This window comes from Mus caroli, unplaced genomic scaffold, assembly GCF_978045245.1.
Source record: "Mus caroli unplaced genomic scaffold, Mus_caroli_1 scaffold_10, whole genome shotgun sequence".
NCBI classification, from domain to species: Eukaryota; Metazoa; Chordata; class Mammalia; order Rodentia; family Muridae; genus Mus; species Mus caroli.
The window spans coordinates 18016941-18032691 of NW_028227265.1; positions in this window are offsets into that span (position 1 = coordinate 18016941).

Genomic DNA, 15751 nt, shown 5'->3' on the forward strand with positions numbered 1-15751 from the left:
GTGGTCTGGATGCTGGTGAAGTCAGCAGCCTCTCTGCCGTAGCTAAGTTCTCTTGGTTTGGTTTACTGTGCTCGTCTGAGGTAGGGCACCGTTGTGTTTCCCAGCTGATCTTGGACTTGAGACCTCTGACCGCCAGAGTGCTGGGATTCCACCACACCTGGGCTTTATTTGCTCTTTAAAATATTATAACCTGTGTTCTAAACACCTTTGAATTTGCCAGGGAGAACACTAGGCATGGTCATGGTGGCGCACGCCTCTAATCCCAGCATTTGGGAGGCAGAGGCAGGAGGATCTCTGAGTTTGAGGCCAGCCTGCTCTACAAAGCGAGTTCCAGGACAGCCAGGGCTGTTCTTACACACAGAAGAAACCTATCCTGACAAACCAAAATCCAACCAACCAAACAAAAACTTTTTGCCATGGAAAGCAGTGCTAGCTGTCCAGTGTAGCAGGGGCTCTTTAGCTCCCCTGCCAAGCAGAATGGGCCATGCGTTCTAGGTGACCACCAGCTTGCATTTGTCCTCCCACCTCAAGCTGCTCAGACCACAGGACTTAACACTTTCCTCATGGACACTATGCTTAATTTATGCTTAATTTTAAAAAGTTTTTCTACTCTATAGATGCATGCAATCTGCATTTGCTGACCCACAGTGGGCATGGCAGCCCTTCCCAGTGCTGCTTTGAAGGGCTAGTAGAATCGAGGGGAGGAATCTAGGGGTTTTGTTTTGTTTTGTTTTGTTTGGAGATTTAATGCAGCAGGAGCTAAGGAGACAACAGCCTTTCATTCTGCCAGAAAAATGGATGTGGTGTGGATACCCGTAGGTGAGGGCTTAGGAAAATCATCCAAGCAACAGAATAAATTTTGAATTAGTTCTGTTAGCTATGGGACAGAAGTTTAGGAAATAGGGTTCTAGACCACAGACCCACTACTTGATGCTCACTCCTCTCATCCCATCTTCAGAGCCAGCAGCAGCAGGTGTGACACACACTCAAAGGATAAAACATTGTTTGACTCATGCTCAGACTCTAGCATTCTTTTAAGAATCAGAAGCGAACCTGTTCTGTTGGTAGTCCATGTACTGGCAAGTCTATGTTGACACATTACTAAGTTGTTTCCTTTTGAAATCTCAGAAGGCCTAGTTTATTTAGCATGTGTTTAATGTGAGGTGAGCACTGTGAAAGAGGTGGGTTTAGGAGGAAATGTGGTTATGTCTCTACCTGTGCTCTGGCATCTAGGGGAAAAAGAGGAATAACAAGAGTTGAGGACATGGAATGTTTCAGGATATTTGATCACACTGTGCACCCTGAGACTTTTACTGAAAAACCCTGTTTCTGGTTGTGGTGTGGCTCAGCCCTTAGCACACACCTTTAATCCCAAATAATGAAGGTAAAGTTGGTTTGTAGGAGGAAGCACCCATGTTTGAAAGTGATGTCTAGAGCCGGGCGTGGTGGCGCACGCCTTTAATCCCAGCACTCGGGAGGCAGAGGCAGGCGGATTTCTGAGTTCGAGGCCAGCCTGGTCTACAAAGTGAGTGCCAGGACAGCCAGGGCTACACAGAGAAACCCTGTCTCGAAAAACCAAAAAAAAAAAAAAAAAGAAAGTGATGTCTAATTGAGTGGCAGACAAAGTGACCAATCAGAGAAAGATGTGACAAAATAGGATCTGCCAACTTTCACAGGAAGAGGGGAAAGGGAAGCTATTTGAGGGGCAGTGCAGAGAGAGAGAGAGAGAGAGAGAGGGTGTTTTTACTGGGACAGTTGAACAGAGACAGGTTGTAGAGAACAAGCTAGACACAGGTGAAGACAGAGCGAGCCAGAGAAGGAGCCAGATTAGAACATACTGCCAAAGTTAGTCTGAGGCCAAGCAGAGCAATTCAGGAGAGGCCCAGAGAGAAGCCAGACTGAATTCATCACCTTGGAGAGGTGTTTGAGCCAGATGAGCTGAGTTGAACCAGCCAACCAGAGCTCAGAAAGAACTAGGAAGGGGTGAACTTATTCAGCAGCCAGCCTCGGTGGCTGAAAACATTCTAGGCTTAGATTGTATGGAGGCTAGAAGCTTCCAGGACTAGGCCTAGGTTAGCAGACGCTGGAGGCAGTGAACCTCAGAGGTGACAATTACTTCAAGAGAATAAAAGTTACATTTACAAGGGCATCCTGGGCTCTGTGTGTGTGTGTGTGTGTGTGTGTGTGTGTGTGTGTGTGTGTCAGTATGGCTGAACTGCTTTGAAGGATGAGTGTTTTCAGTGGGAAAGAGTAGGCGAGCACGTGAAGGGCTTAGCCAAGGACAGAGAGAAGGACATCACTGAAGGCACGTGCAGTCTCGCTTATCAGCACAACACAGGCTGGAGCTGATAAACAGGGCTGGAGAGGTGCAAGAGCCAGAGCGCTGTGCCAGGGAGGCTGGGCTTTATCTGTAGCCTGGAGTCTCCAGCTTTCCGCTGCTAGGCATTGCCCTTCTCCCTACCCACTTGGCCTTCAGGCTTGGGACTCTGCAGCCCACCTGCCTGTGCAGAGTGGTGCACGTATCCAGTATCTGTTGTTTCATCCTTTCCGTGCCCAGGACGAGCAGGTAGCTAATGCCCATTCGGACTCCTGACATAATACACTTCGCATCCTAGGTGCAGGCTTTGTACCCCATACAGTGAGATATTCTCCAGCAAATGCCAAGCAGGCACCCTTGGTTTTCTTTTAGCGTCTAAAGATACAGGTCTTTGTCTCACAAGACCACTCCACTTCAGTCTATCTCGAGTCTTTAGGTGTGATGCTCTTCTGTCTGACTGTCTCCTTGGTCCGATAAGTAAGGCCAGACAAACAGGGTCTGGGGATGCAGTTCTGTTTATCTCGCATGCATGGAGCCCTGGAATTGGTTCCCCAGCATCCCTGAAAACAGCTAGTCATTGAAACCTCTGATCTCAGCGCTTAGGAAACAGGCAAGAAGAACTGGATCCCAAGATCATTCTGGTCAACAGAGAATTTGCGGCCAGCCTGGGCTACATGAAACCTCATCTCTGGATGTGAGAGCCAGGGGCCTGGGGAAATGGTTTAGTTGGTAAAGAGCCTTCTTCACAAACATGAGGACCTGGATTTGGATTCCCAGGACCCACACTAGAAAATTGGGATGTGGTAGGATGTGTTTGTGACCCGAACTGGACGTGGGGGAGGTGTGGCGTAGAGCCTCCCGTGGAGAAAAGTGGGTTTCCAGAGCTCATTGACCTGCCTGTGTGGCCAGCCAAGCAGTGAGCTCTGGGGTTAGGGAGAAACCCTGTCTCAAAAATATGAGGTCGGAGAGGGATAGAGCCTCCATATACGCGTGTACACATAAGCTCACACAGAGAACTTGTACGTGACAAAGGACATGGGAAGGACAAGGAGCTCCCCAGCCTTCCCCTGAACATCAGCCTCTAGACACCTCCACATCTTCAGCAACCTGGAAGCTCCCCAAGCCCACTGCGTGGGTATGATTAATATGGTTGATTAAATTATCAGCCACTGGTGAAACATTCTTCCTTAAGCCCTTCACTAAGGTCAAGGGTAGGGCCTCCCAGGATACAGTTGGTTTCCCTGGCAGCTGGTCTGTATCCTGTGGCTACCCAGGTGTCTAAGAGTCAGGAAAAATATTGCTATCATTTCAGGAAATGGCAGAGGTCATAGGATCTCTGTGTCAGGAACTCCAGCCAGGACCAAATACTGAAAATATTCTACAGTGGCCCTATTACAAGGGAAATAACAAGAGCTTTTGAACCCTGTCGGGAACCAGAACAGAGACCAAATGTACACAGTTTATTAAATAACTAGGGAAGGAAAACAGTATCTCATATTCAGTGCCACACGCTTAATTTTTTATTTCTATTTTTGTGTGTCATGCATGTGTATGTGCAAGTGTGCTTGCCTGTGCGTAGAAGCCAGAGGTCAACACTGAATGTCCTTCACATTTTTTCTTTTCTTTCTCTCCTTTTTCCTCTTTTCCCCCATAGAGACAGGGTTTTTCTACATAGCCCTGTCGGTCCCAGAACTCACTACGTAGACAGGATTTTGCTCTGTATCTCAGGGTGGCCTTAAATTCACTCCATGGCCCAGAAAGCCTTCAGTTTGCAGTAAGCTTCCTGCTCCAACCTCCCAGATGCTGGGATTACACCCCACCTGGCTTATGAGAACATGGAGGGGCTGTCGGCATGACTCAGTGGTGAAGAGCACTCGCTGTTCTTCCAGAGGTCCCAGATAGTTATAACCATGCATGACTCTAGTTCCAAGGGATCTGACACCCTCTTCTGGCCTCTGCAGACACCCTCAAGTATGTGGCATATATTCATATACACATACACGTACACATGCACACACACATTGATAGAAATAAAAATAAATCTTAATTTTTTTTCAGAGTTAAATGCTAAAATCCGGAAACAACCCTAATGCCCTCAAGGTGCTAAAAGGCCAAGTACACTGTGCACTCACTGGTACATTAGTGACCACTCAGAGATATACAGGAATAAAACATCAATATAGATGACAACTACCCTGGATGAAAAAGTCAATCTTAAAAAGTTACACTACAATTCCATTCTCCCCTTTCACACACACACACCCCAACTCCCATCAGGACCTCCTACAACCAGACTGGCTTTAAATAAACTGGCTGAGGATGACCTTGAACTCCTAACTCTCCTCCACCCCCCAACTACTGGGTTGTAAAGTGTGTGTTATTGTGCTTAGGCCATCTTAGAACATTCCGGAAATAAGAATATCATTATTATTATAATATCTACTAAATAAATTACTGTCTGGGCAGTGGTGGCACACACCTTTAATCCCAGCACCCAGGAGGCAGACGATGGGCAGATCTCTGAGTTCAAGGCCACGTAGACATCTTTATATTGTTTTTTTAAAGTTGTAGGTGAGTCCTAGGCCTGGCGATGCACACTTGTCTGTCACATTTGGGATGCTTAAGTAGGAAGACCATGAATTTGGGGTCAGCCTTGGGCTATAAGTGTTAAAGCTCTGATGGGAAAAGGCTTCTCCCATTAAAGTGTTACAGCTCTGGGGTGGATATCCTCATGTGAGAGCTACCCTGGACAGGTATAGATAAGAACTAGAGGAGAAGAGAGCAAGTTTAGCTAGGAAAGATTTTTGAATCAGTTTCAGATTGTTTGTGCAGTGGCAGAAGTTGCCATCATTGAAAGCCAAGCATGCCAGCACTGACCACTGAATGTACTGAAGCCAAAACCAAGTGTTTGTGGTTTTAACAAAGTCTAAGTCCATGGAGGGGAGAGGAAAGAGATGCAAAAGGGACTCTGCTGGAGGGAGTTTCTGTAAGCCCCAAGCGGGAGCCCAGAGGCAAAGCAGCCCGGGAGGGCATGGGGAGGGAAGCTGTGAGACTTCCCGGATGGAGCTGCGAGACAGGGCACAAGGTTGCAGAGGCCCGCAGAGGCCAGGAAGGGCTTAATTTAAGGAAGTTGAGGGACTTAGTGGACAGCTTCTGAGAGGAGGAGACAAGGGAACAGGGAGGGTCCCAGTGGAGGAGAGGAGCAAGTGTCTTAAGAACTAGAGAGCCTCTGGACAGTCCAGGTGCACGCCTTTAATCCCAGCACTCGGGAGGCAGAGGCAGGTGATTCGAGGCCAGCCTGGTCTACGGAGTGAGTTCCGGAACAGCCAGGGCTACACAGAGAAACCCTGTCTCGAAGTGCCCCCTCCAAAAGAAATTAAAGGACTAGAGAGCTGCCCTCACGGTGGGGCCCCAGAGGACACAGCAGGCTCCAGGAGCCAGAGAGAGAACACTTACCCATAGATGAGGAGAGGCAGGTGGTTAGAGCAGATGGAGGGAAGAAGCTACCAACGAGGCAGACTCTAGAATTCAGAACCAAATATGGATGGCAGAAGCCAGCAGAAACTAATGACCCGCACACACTTCTAGAGAGTCAAATTGGCAACTTGAGTCAGTTTGAAATGCTGAGTCATGGGCATGGCAGAAAGATAAAGATGGCATTCTCTTCCAGAGCTACTTGAAGAGAAAGAACTTGGGAAGGGAATAGCGTTTGGGGGGCTTTGTGTGTTAGATGCTGGGCAGGTGGTGAGGAGAGAAGACAGTAACAGGCCACCCAAAGGTTAACTTCTTTGATTCATATATAAGAGGCTTGGCGGTAGGCAAGGTGCCCATCCTTGGGTAGTGTGGTCTAATTTTTAAAATAAGTATGCCATGGAAAGAGAAGGGATGAATTAAACCCAGAAGATGTAGGGTGTGTACCTAGAGGAGGATCTGTTGAAACTTAGAGAGGGTTTGGCAATGGGCAGAGGTAGGGGTTTACATCAAGGGTCAAGAGCCATCTTGTGTAAAGGGCAGGCAAGAAGAGAGAAAGAAGGAACCTGAGACTATCAGAAGCTAGCCATCCCTAGGAAGGATAAAATTTCATCCTTGGTGGTAGGGTCTGTGACTGACTGAATCAAGTCTTTTCTATCTAGGGCAATGGCCTTATGAACTGGAGAAATAGCCAGTCCCAGATGAGTAACATGAGGGCGGACAGCTGGACCTTAGAGGGTAAGACCCTATGTCCCAGCCAGACAGAAGGTTGAATAAGGTAGAGGTGTTGCCTTAGCTATTTTGCAGTGATGGGCTACAAAAGAGAAAATTGTCCATGTATTGTATAATCTTGGATTTAGGAAGAGGCTCAGAGAGTAAATCAGAGCCTAAAGCCTGGCCAAACAGATGAGGGCTGTCCCAGAGCCCCTGGGTAGGGTGGTCTAAGTGAATTGGGTAGAAAGGTAAGTGTCTGGGTTGGTCCCAACTGGGAATCAAGAGGAATGGAAAAGAAGGCGTCTTTGAAGTCAAAGCAATGACCAAAAATCAAGGTGGGGAGGAAAGGGTTAATTCAGCTTACACTTCCACATTGCTTCACCAAAGGAAGTCAGGACAGAAACTCAAACAGGGCAGGGTCCTGGAGGCAGGAACTGATGCAGAGAGCATGGAGGGGTGCTGCTTACTGGCTTGCTCAGTCTGCTTTCCTATAGAACCCAGGACCGAAAGCCCCAAAATGGCACTACCACCATGGGCTGGGCCCTCCCTCACTGATCACAAATTGAGAAACTGTCCTACAGCTGGATCTCATAGGGGCATTTCCTCAACTGAGGCTCCCTCCTCTTTGATGACTCTAGTTTGTGTCAAGTTGACACAAAAGCAGCCAGGACACGCTCTAATTTTATTATTTTTTAAAAAATTTCCAAGTGTGTGTGTGTGTGCAGATGCATGTGCCCATGGTGGTCAGAAGAGGACAGTGGCTCCTTTGGAACTTAAGTTACAGGTGGTTTTGAGCCATCACTATGGGTGCTGGGAACTGAATTTGGGTTCTCTGGAAGAGCAGCAAGTGTTCTCTTAACAGCTGAGCCATCTCTCCAGCCCCAACACGTTTTTTACTAGCGTTCAACAGGGCATTTGCACAGGGGCCCGTGAACTCATCCTGGGTTGCCTGGGGAACAAGATTTGGCCTCGGAGGCAGGCACTGTCCGTGAGTGCTTCTTGACTGGCGAGCAGAGTAGCTTAGTGTGTGAATTGCTATCGGGATTTTGTCTCTCCTTTAACAACATCACCTAAATAGAGTGAGTGAGATTTCCTCTAATTAGATAGAGGAGTGGAGAGGAAGACTAAGAGACAGTGCTAGCAGCAGGGTAAGGAGCTGCCACTGTGGGGGGTGGGAGGGAAGGGGGGGCGGTGAGGACGTCGGAAAAGAAGAGTGTCTTAGTTAGGGTTTTACTGCTGTGAACAGACACCATGACCAAGTTAAGTCTTATAAAAAACAACATTTAATTGGGGCTGGCTTACAGGTTCAGAGGTTCAGTCCATTATCATCAAGGTGGGAGCATGGCAGTATCCAGGCAGGCATGGCGCAGGAGGAGCCGAGAGTTCTATGTCTTCATCCAAAGGCTGCTAGTGGAAGACTGACTTCCAGGCAACTAGGGTGAGGATCTTATACCCACACCCACAGTGACACACCCATTCCAACCAGGTCACACCTATTCCAACAAGGCCACATCTTCAGATGGTGCCACTCCCTGGTCCAAGGATATACAAACCATCACATTCCACTCCCTGGTCCCCATAGACTTGTTCAAAAACATGAGTCTATGGGGGCCACACTTAAACATATCATAATGCAAAATGCATTTAGTCCAACTTTCAAAGTCCTCATAGTCTATAGCAGTCACAACAATGTTAAAAGTACAAAGTTCAAGGTCTCTTCTGAGATTCATCCAACTTAATTAACTGTAATCTCCAAAGCAAGGCAGGAAACCAGCTGGGCAAACTCCAAACTCTGCATCTCCATGGCTGATGTCAAAGCGGTCTTCAGATCTCCACTCCTTTTTCATCTTTGTTGACTGCAACAAACTGCTTTCTCCTGGGCTGGTTCCACTCCCTGTTAGCAGCTTTCCTCAGCATGTGTCCCATGGCTCTGGCATCTTTAACATCTTTGAGTCTCCAAGGCAATTTCAATGTTACAGCTTCTTGTTTCAGTATCTGGGATTCCACTTGATCTTTTGGACTCCTCCTAAGGGCTGGCATCACTTTTCCAGCTCTGCCCTCTGTAGCACTCAAAGCTCAGGTTGATCCACTCCACTATGGCTTCTGTTCTTGGTGATCACTCCATGGTACTGACATCTCTAATACACTGGGGTATTCCACTCCAACTAGGCTTCACCAATAGCCTCTCATAGGCTCTCTTCAGGGTGCCAAGCCTCAAATCCTTTGCATGACCCCTTCGGTCCTGGACCATCAACTACAGCTGAGGCTTCACCTTCTCCAATGGACTTCCCTAGCCTCTCACAGTGCTAAGCCTCAGCTTCTCTCCATGATCCCTTCATTCCTTCACAAGCAGTATCACCTGAGTGACTCTTACACATTACCAAGTCCAGCCGCAGCAAGTGGTACAACTTTGGCTATCTCTGGAAGACAGCTTCTTTGTGCTCCCAGAAAACAATTTCCAGAAGATTTCACCTCAGTAATGCTGGTCTCTTCTTAATCACTGCTAATTCCTTAGCTCCAGATAACCAGCTTCAATTGTCCCAGTAGTTCCTTCCATTCTTAACTCTTCAGCCACATGGCTGAAGCTGCCGAGTTCTGCTGCTTGCAGGAACTAGAACATGACCCACTTGTACTACTACATTGTCACTGGCTTTCTGTTTTCCAAATCCTTCACTGCCTAAGCTTGGCTATCCTGGATCTTGCTCTGTAGAATGACCTTGAATGCAGAGATCAGCATGCCTGTCTCCTGAGATTAAAGGTGTGTACCACCATGCCTGGATTTAATTTAGCTGGGTAGGATCTTGCCCCAAGGTCCCACTCCCTTAATCTGTTATCTCCTAGAACACAGGATTTTGCTCCATTTCACTTCCTGGTATGCCTTTAATACTCGAATCATATATTTTAAATTTGGCCTTTCTAAGCTTGCTATGCTTGTTCAAACTTCTCTTTGTGAGACTTAACCAGAGAACAGAGTCTCTGCTGGGCTTTTTTGAAACTTCCTTTGTCAATGCAATTAATCCAAGTCTCTTCACCTTAGCCTCAGGCAAACTTTTCAGACAAGGGTAAAAAGTAGCCACATTCTTCACCAAAATACCACAAAACCAGTCCTTATGCCACATTCTGAAATTCTTCTCCTTTGAAATCTCTTGGGCCAAGTCAACACAGTTCAAATCACTCCCAGCAACAAAATCTTCCATATTCCTACTAGGATGACCCATTAAGCCCCATTTAAAGCATTCCACTGCTTTCCAAATCCAAAGTCCCAAAATCCACATTCTTTCAAATAAAAGCATGGTCAGGCCTATCACAGCAATACCCCACTCCCAGTACCAACTTCTGTCTTAGTTAGGGTTTTACTGCTGTGAACAGACACCATGACCAAGTTAAGTCTTATAAAAAACAACATTTAATTGGGGCTGGCTTACAGGTTCAGAGGTTCAGTCCATTATCATCAAGGTGGGAGCATGGCAGTATCCAGGCAGGCATGGCGCAGGAGGAGCCGAGAGTTCTATGTCTTCATCCAAAGGCTGCTAGTGGAAGACTGACTTCCAGGCAACTAGGGTGAGGATCTTATACCCACACCCACAGTGACACACCCATTCCAACCAGGTCACACCTATTCCAACAAGGCCACACCTTCAGATGGTGCCACTCCCTGGTCCAAGGATATACAAACCATCACAAAGAGCATCTTGTCTTTCATTCCGGTTTACAGCTTTGACTCTTCCCTGTGGTGGTGGTAACCACTTTCCAGCAGTACTTGAGGTTGGAAAGAAAGAAACTTCCAGGAGGTGAGGTAAAGTCATGGGAAACAGGAAGGTGAGATTTAGGCTAGCCTGGACTACATAGCTACTTCCTGCCTCAAAGAACGTTACCGCCATTTGACCCCAGAGATTTTAGTAGTTGGGAAGGAGTAATGGTGATTGCTATCAGTTTGTAAACACATGCCTCATCTCGGACGACTGGCCATTTGCTCCCAGAAAGGCCCGTGGATAAGCTTTCTTTACCCTGAGCTAATCAAAAACTCTATAGGAATACAGGGGCCAGCAACATGACTCAGTGAGTTAAGGAGATCACTGCTAAACCTGACAAATTTGCACTCTTGGTTCAGAGACAATCTCTGTCCTAAGGTAACAAAATGGAGAGCAACAGAGGAAGACACCGAGCATCACGCTTCAGCATGCACCAGACCACAGAGGGAAAATGCAGCTTTTTATTCCCTCGTAAAAATTTTACTCCTATAGCAGCATAAATCACTGGCAGCCTCCAGTTCCTGCCCTCTGCTTTGCTGTGTTAAGCTAAGACTGGATCTGAAGCACAGGGAGACAGTGATATGTAAACAATAGGTCTTCCCTTGGAGTCTTTTTTTTTTCTCTGTCTGCTTTGACTTGTTATTCAGAACAGATTTTATTTGTCTGTCTGTCTGTCTGTCTGTTTATATTTTGTTGTTGTTTGGGTTTTTTTCTTTTTTTGGAGGCAAGAACTGGTGTGAGCCATGAGTGCCCTTTGAACTCCCACCATGAGTGAGCGTTGGTTTAAAGGCCCCAGGGCCAGGCCAATGGTACTTTCTTAATTTAGAGAGACTCACTGACGGATAGAACCCAAGGCTATCTGTATACCTCCCAGACTTAATGCATGGAGATCAGAAACAGAAGAAAATGTAAGAAGATATTTAGGTGTCCAGCATAATAAACCGATTTCTTTCTTATAGGGAAAATATCTCAACAATTAATGTTCTTTTGGCTGGGATTACAGGATAATCCGCCATCCCTGGTTTAAATGCTGGTTGGAGTTTGAGATCCTGGAAACAGGTAACAACATACAGCTTCCAGATCCAGGGCTTCTGAACATTCATGTGCATGAGTGTTTTGCCTGCATGCATGTACCTGCGCCACATGCCTGGCACCTCTGGAGTCCAGAAGAGGGTGTTGGGTGTCTTGGAACTAGAATTACAGACAGTTGTGAGCCACCACGAGGGGACTGAGAATGGAACCCAGGTAGTTCTTCCACTAGAGTAACAAGGGCTCTCAGCCACCGAGCTGTCTCTCCTGGCCGTGAACATTTATGGCTTCCAAGCTGAAATTTAACAGGAGGTGGCAGCAGAGCGCCTACAAATCTGAGAGTTTCCATCTGAAAGCAGGAGAGAAAGCTCAGAGTTATCCAAACGGGCCAAAACCTGCTTCTCCAGTTGTAAACTGAAAGGTCTGTGCTCCTGTCACGGTCCTCTTTCCAGGATCAACATAGTCAGAAGAGGGAAGGGTTTGCTTCGGCTCCCCGTTGGAGTGTCCAGTCCCTCATGGTGGGGAGTCATGGTTCTAGAAACTTCAGGCTGCTGGTCTCACTGTGTCTGCAGTCAGGAGGCAGAGAGGTGAATGCCTGGCAGTGCTCAGCTCACAGGCTTCCTTTTCTTTTGTCTCTCTCTCAAGACCACAACCAGGGCTTTTTGTTGGTTCTTTATCCTATCCAGTAGAGTGTGAGATGTTCTCTGTTTGTCCAGTCCATTCAGTGACTGAAGAAATATGGGCCCCTCCCAACAGAGAAAAGCCCAGGGAAATCCTACCCTTCATTAGGTATGAACAGCTTCTCCCGTTATCGTTTAAATTAAACCACTTAGCATTTTTACCTGCATTTTACATTTCTAAAACTTTAGGTGGGGAAGAGCTGCTACCATGGCACATGAGTTGGGAGACAACCTTCGGGAGTTGGTTCCTGCCTTCCACTGTGAGGGTCCTGGGGATTGGCCCTTTATGTCAGTGACACAATTTAATTAAGTGAGAAACACAATTTAAAGATTTGTTTATTTATTATTAGATATTTTCTTCATTTACATTTCAAATGCTATCCCATTTCCTAGTTTCCTGTCTAAAAGTCCCCTATATCTCCCACCCCCTGCTCCCCAACCCACCTACTCCTGCTTCCTTATTTATATGAGTACAGCATTGCTCTCTTCAGATACACCAGAAGAGGGCATCAGATCCCATTACAGATGGTTGTGAGGCACCATGTGGTTGCTGGAAATAGAACTCAGAACCTCTGGAAGAGAAGTCAGTGCTCTTAACCACTGAGCCTTCTCTCCAGCCCAAGAAACACAACTTAAATATGGTTGTTTAGTAAGAAAACTGAGTGTGGCCAAATCTTATTTCGAGCATAGTCACGGGGTGATTGGCTCAGGGGTGTCCACCAAGCTCACAGAAGACGACAAAGATGACAGGAAGTGGTGGGAGAATCCTGAGTGGACTGGAAGATGAAAATAAGGCTAGTGATGCTAACACACGCTGGTCATCTTAGCACTTGGGGGGCAGAGGCACGGGAATCACTTCGAGTTCAGAGCCAGACAGGGCTACTGTGGTGAGGCCTGGGTCAAAAATATAAACAGAGAGAGAGAGAGAGAGAGAGAGAGAGAGAGAGAGAGAGAGAGAGAGAGAGAGAGAGAGAGAGGAGGGGAGGAGGGAGGGAGAAAGGGAGAGAGGGAGAGAGAGTGGATGACTGGGGCTAGCGAGGTGGGATAGCAGCTTACCTGGATTCAAGACCAACTTCAGGACCCACGCAGTGGAAGAAGAGAACCAACCCGTCCAGGTTGCCTTCTGACCGCCACACATGCCCCTCGGTCCCCACGCAGGGAAAAAAAAACCAAAAAAACTAATGTAATGCAATTCTCTCAAAACTGAGATTGGAGCAGTTTTTGCTGTCCTTTGGACTGATTTCTCTCGCTCTGTCACATCGTGACACAGCATGATTTAACAGCAAGACTGAGTGGCCATTTCTGCACAGACTCACCAGAAAGCACTCTCTCTTGTAAGGCTGGTTCAGGAAAGCCGGGTGTGGTGGCACACTAGGGAGGCAGAGCAGGCAGATCTCTGTGATCAGCCTGGTTGACATCGAGAGTTCCAAGACAGCCAGGGCTACACAGAGGAAACTTGTTTCAAAACAACAAAAGCAGCGGTAGCTGAACTCAGGTGCGGTGGTACATGTCTATAATCCCAGCACTCGGGAAGCAGAGGCAGGAGGATCAGTTTAAGGTCATCCTCAGCCGTGTATCCAATTCAAAGCAGATTTAGACACATGAGGAAAATCCTGACTTTCAATGACTAACAGTGACTTGGTTAATTCTATATTTCTACAGTGAAAACCACTAGTAGTGGAGCCAAGTTACGAGGATCCTGCTCTCTTAGTTGGCGGCAGGGAGAGTAATACACAATAGGAGCCTTGCTCACGGTGTGTGTCTAGGGAAGGAGAGAGCCAGCCTGTGTCATGCCCAGGAGCTGCTATGTCCTCAGAAGGCAGAAAACACAAAACAAATGAAAGCTCCATTCCCCCAACTAATAAGATGAGAAGAACTTTCTTGTTCCATGGGGAATCTATAGAAAGAAGTAATAAAAAGAAATGTAAATATAATATGGATGAAGCAGGCTCTATTTAAGAATAAATATGTATATGCATATCCATACATGCAAGCAATATCAGTCAGTATGGAAAGGGCCATGGATTTGAAGGAGAGCAAGAAAGGCAGTCATCTCCATTAAATCTGAAGTGTTCCCTGCCCCCTTCCCCTATTTTTACCCTTTCCTGTCACTGTTTTAAAAAGTATGCCACCCACAATGACCTTGTGTCTTTGTCATTTTAGGGAGTTGAAGGGGACCAGAGGTCAGGACCATGTGAAGGAGTCACCAGGAGAAAAGAGCAAATGTAGGTGGTGCTAATTCTGAACGCAGGCCAAGCATGATTGGAGAGGGAGTGCCACCTTGGGCTAGCTGGGTAAATCCTGAGGTGCTGAAGAAAGCTGGCACAAGGTCAGGCATGGCGCTGCTTGTCTGTGATGTTAGCACTTGAGAGGCTGAGGCAAGAGGGCCTATGTGAGTTCAAAGTCACCCAAGGTTACACAGCAAGCCCTTGTTTCTGAAAGAATTAAAGAGACTGGCATGAATTTCTGTACCTTCATGACTTCATAAATAAAGGATTCATTTTTACACTGAGTCTATCACCTTCAATATATGCAAATAAATGTATTCTTTTCTTTCCATGTTGTCAAGAACATATAGTGTTGGACAGATGGATTAGCTGTTAGGAACCCTAGTTCACAGTTGTGTGGATTGGAGTTCAGATCCTACATAACAAATCAGGCATCCCTGTAAGTTCCTGTAACCCCAGTTCTGAGGGGGCGGGAGACAAGAGGATCACAGGGGGTTGCTGGTTTCCAGCTCAACTGGAATTCAGACTCCAGCCCTAGGTTCAAGGAGAGAGCCCCATCTCAAAAGAATTAATGGAGAATGACTGGAGAGGGCGGCAGCATCCTCTTTTGGCCTCCACGAGCTTATATCCACAAGCACACACATGCAAATAAGAGACGTTATCCCCTTCACGTAAAACATTTGAATGTCTTCTCTTCAGCACGTTCAAATGATCAGCAGCATTTCGCTTGTTTTGTGGACAGGAAATACAATGAGGGTTACGCCTTGACAGATGTCTCATTCCTGAGATGCTTCCTGAGTGAATAGCAGATAGTGGGTATTCACAGTGGGTACACTGGACCAAGGCTTGATTCATGTTCCAAGCAAGATGGAACAGGACGGCATGAGACTGGGGCTACTCAGAAGGATACTCAGTTTAAAATTTGTGTTCGTTTTCCGTCTCTAGGACAAATCACTGGATATATGATTTCAAGGAGAAATGGTTTAGATTGAGTTCTGTTTTCAGAGTGTTCCGTCCCATAGTTTCTACCATTTCCCAATAATGTCATTAAATTATAATCCCTTTGATGAGTTAATCCATCCATGAGTCCAGAGTCCCATGATTCAGATGATCAGTCATCTTACAAAATCCTGACCTTTGAATCCTGCTGTACCAGGGACCAAGCTTTCAACACACAAGTCTTTATGAGTCGTTCCAAATTCAAAGTCAAAGATGGATGACTTATTTTAGGATAAATCTAACCAAGGTTGACTTTGGACCAAGGTTGACTTTGGGTAACTGAATCTCTAGAACAGCAAACCAGTGACAACCCTGTTCCATAGTCCAACTCAGGAGGTTCTGGTCCAGTTCCTCTGAGCATAGATACCACCTGGCCAGGCCTGGGCCAACTCTGACCTTAAAAACCTAAAAGTGTTCTTTGTGTCACCTGTCAAAACCGAGGTCTTGAAAAGAAGTCCAGGGCTAGCAAGATGGCTCAGCGGGTAAGAGCACTGACTGCTCTTCTGAAGGTCCTGAGTTCAAATCCCAGCAACCACATGGTGGCTCACAACCATCTGTAAT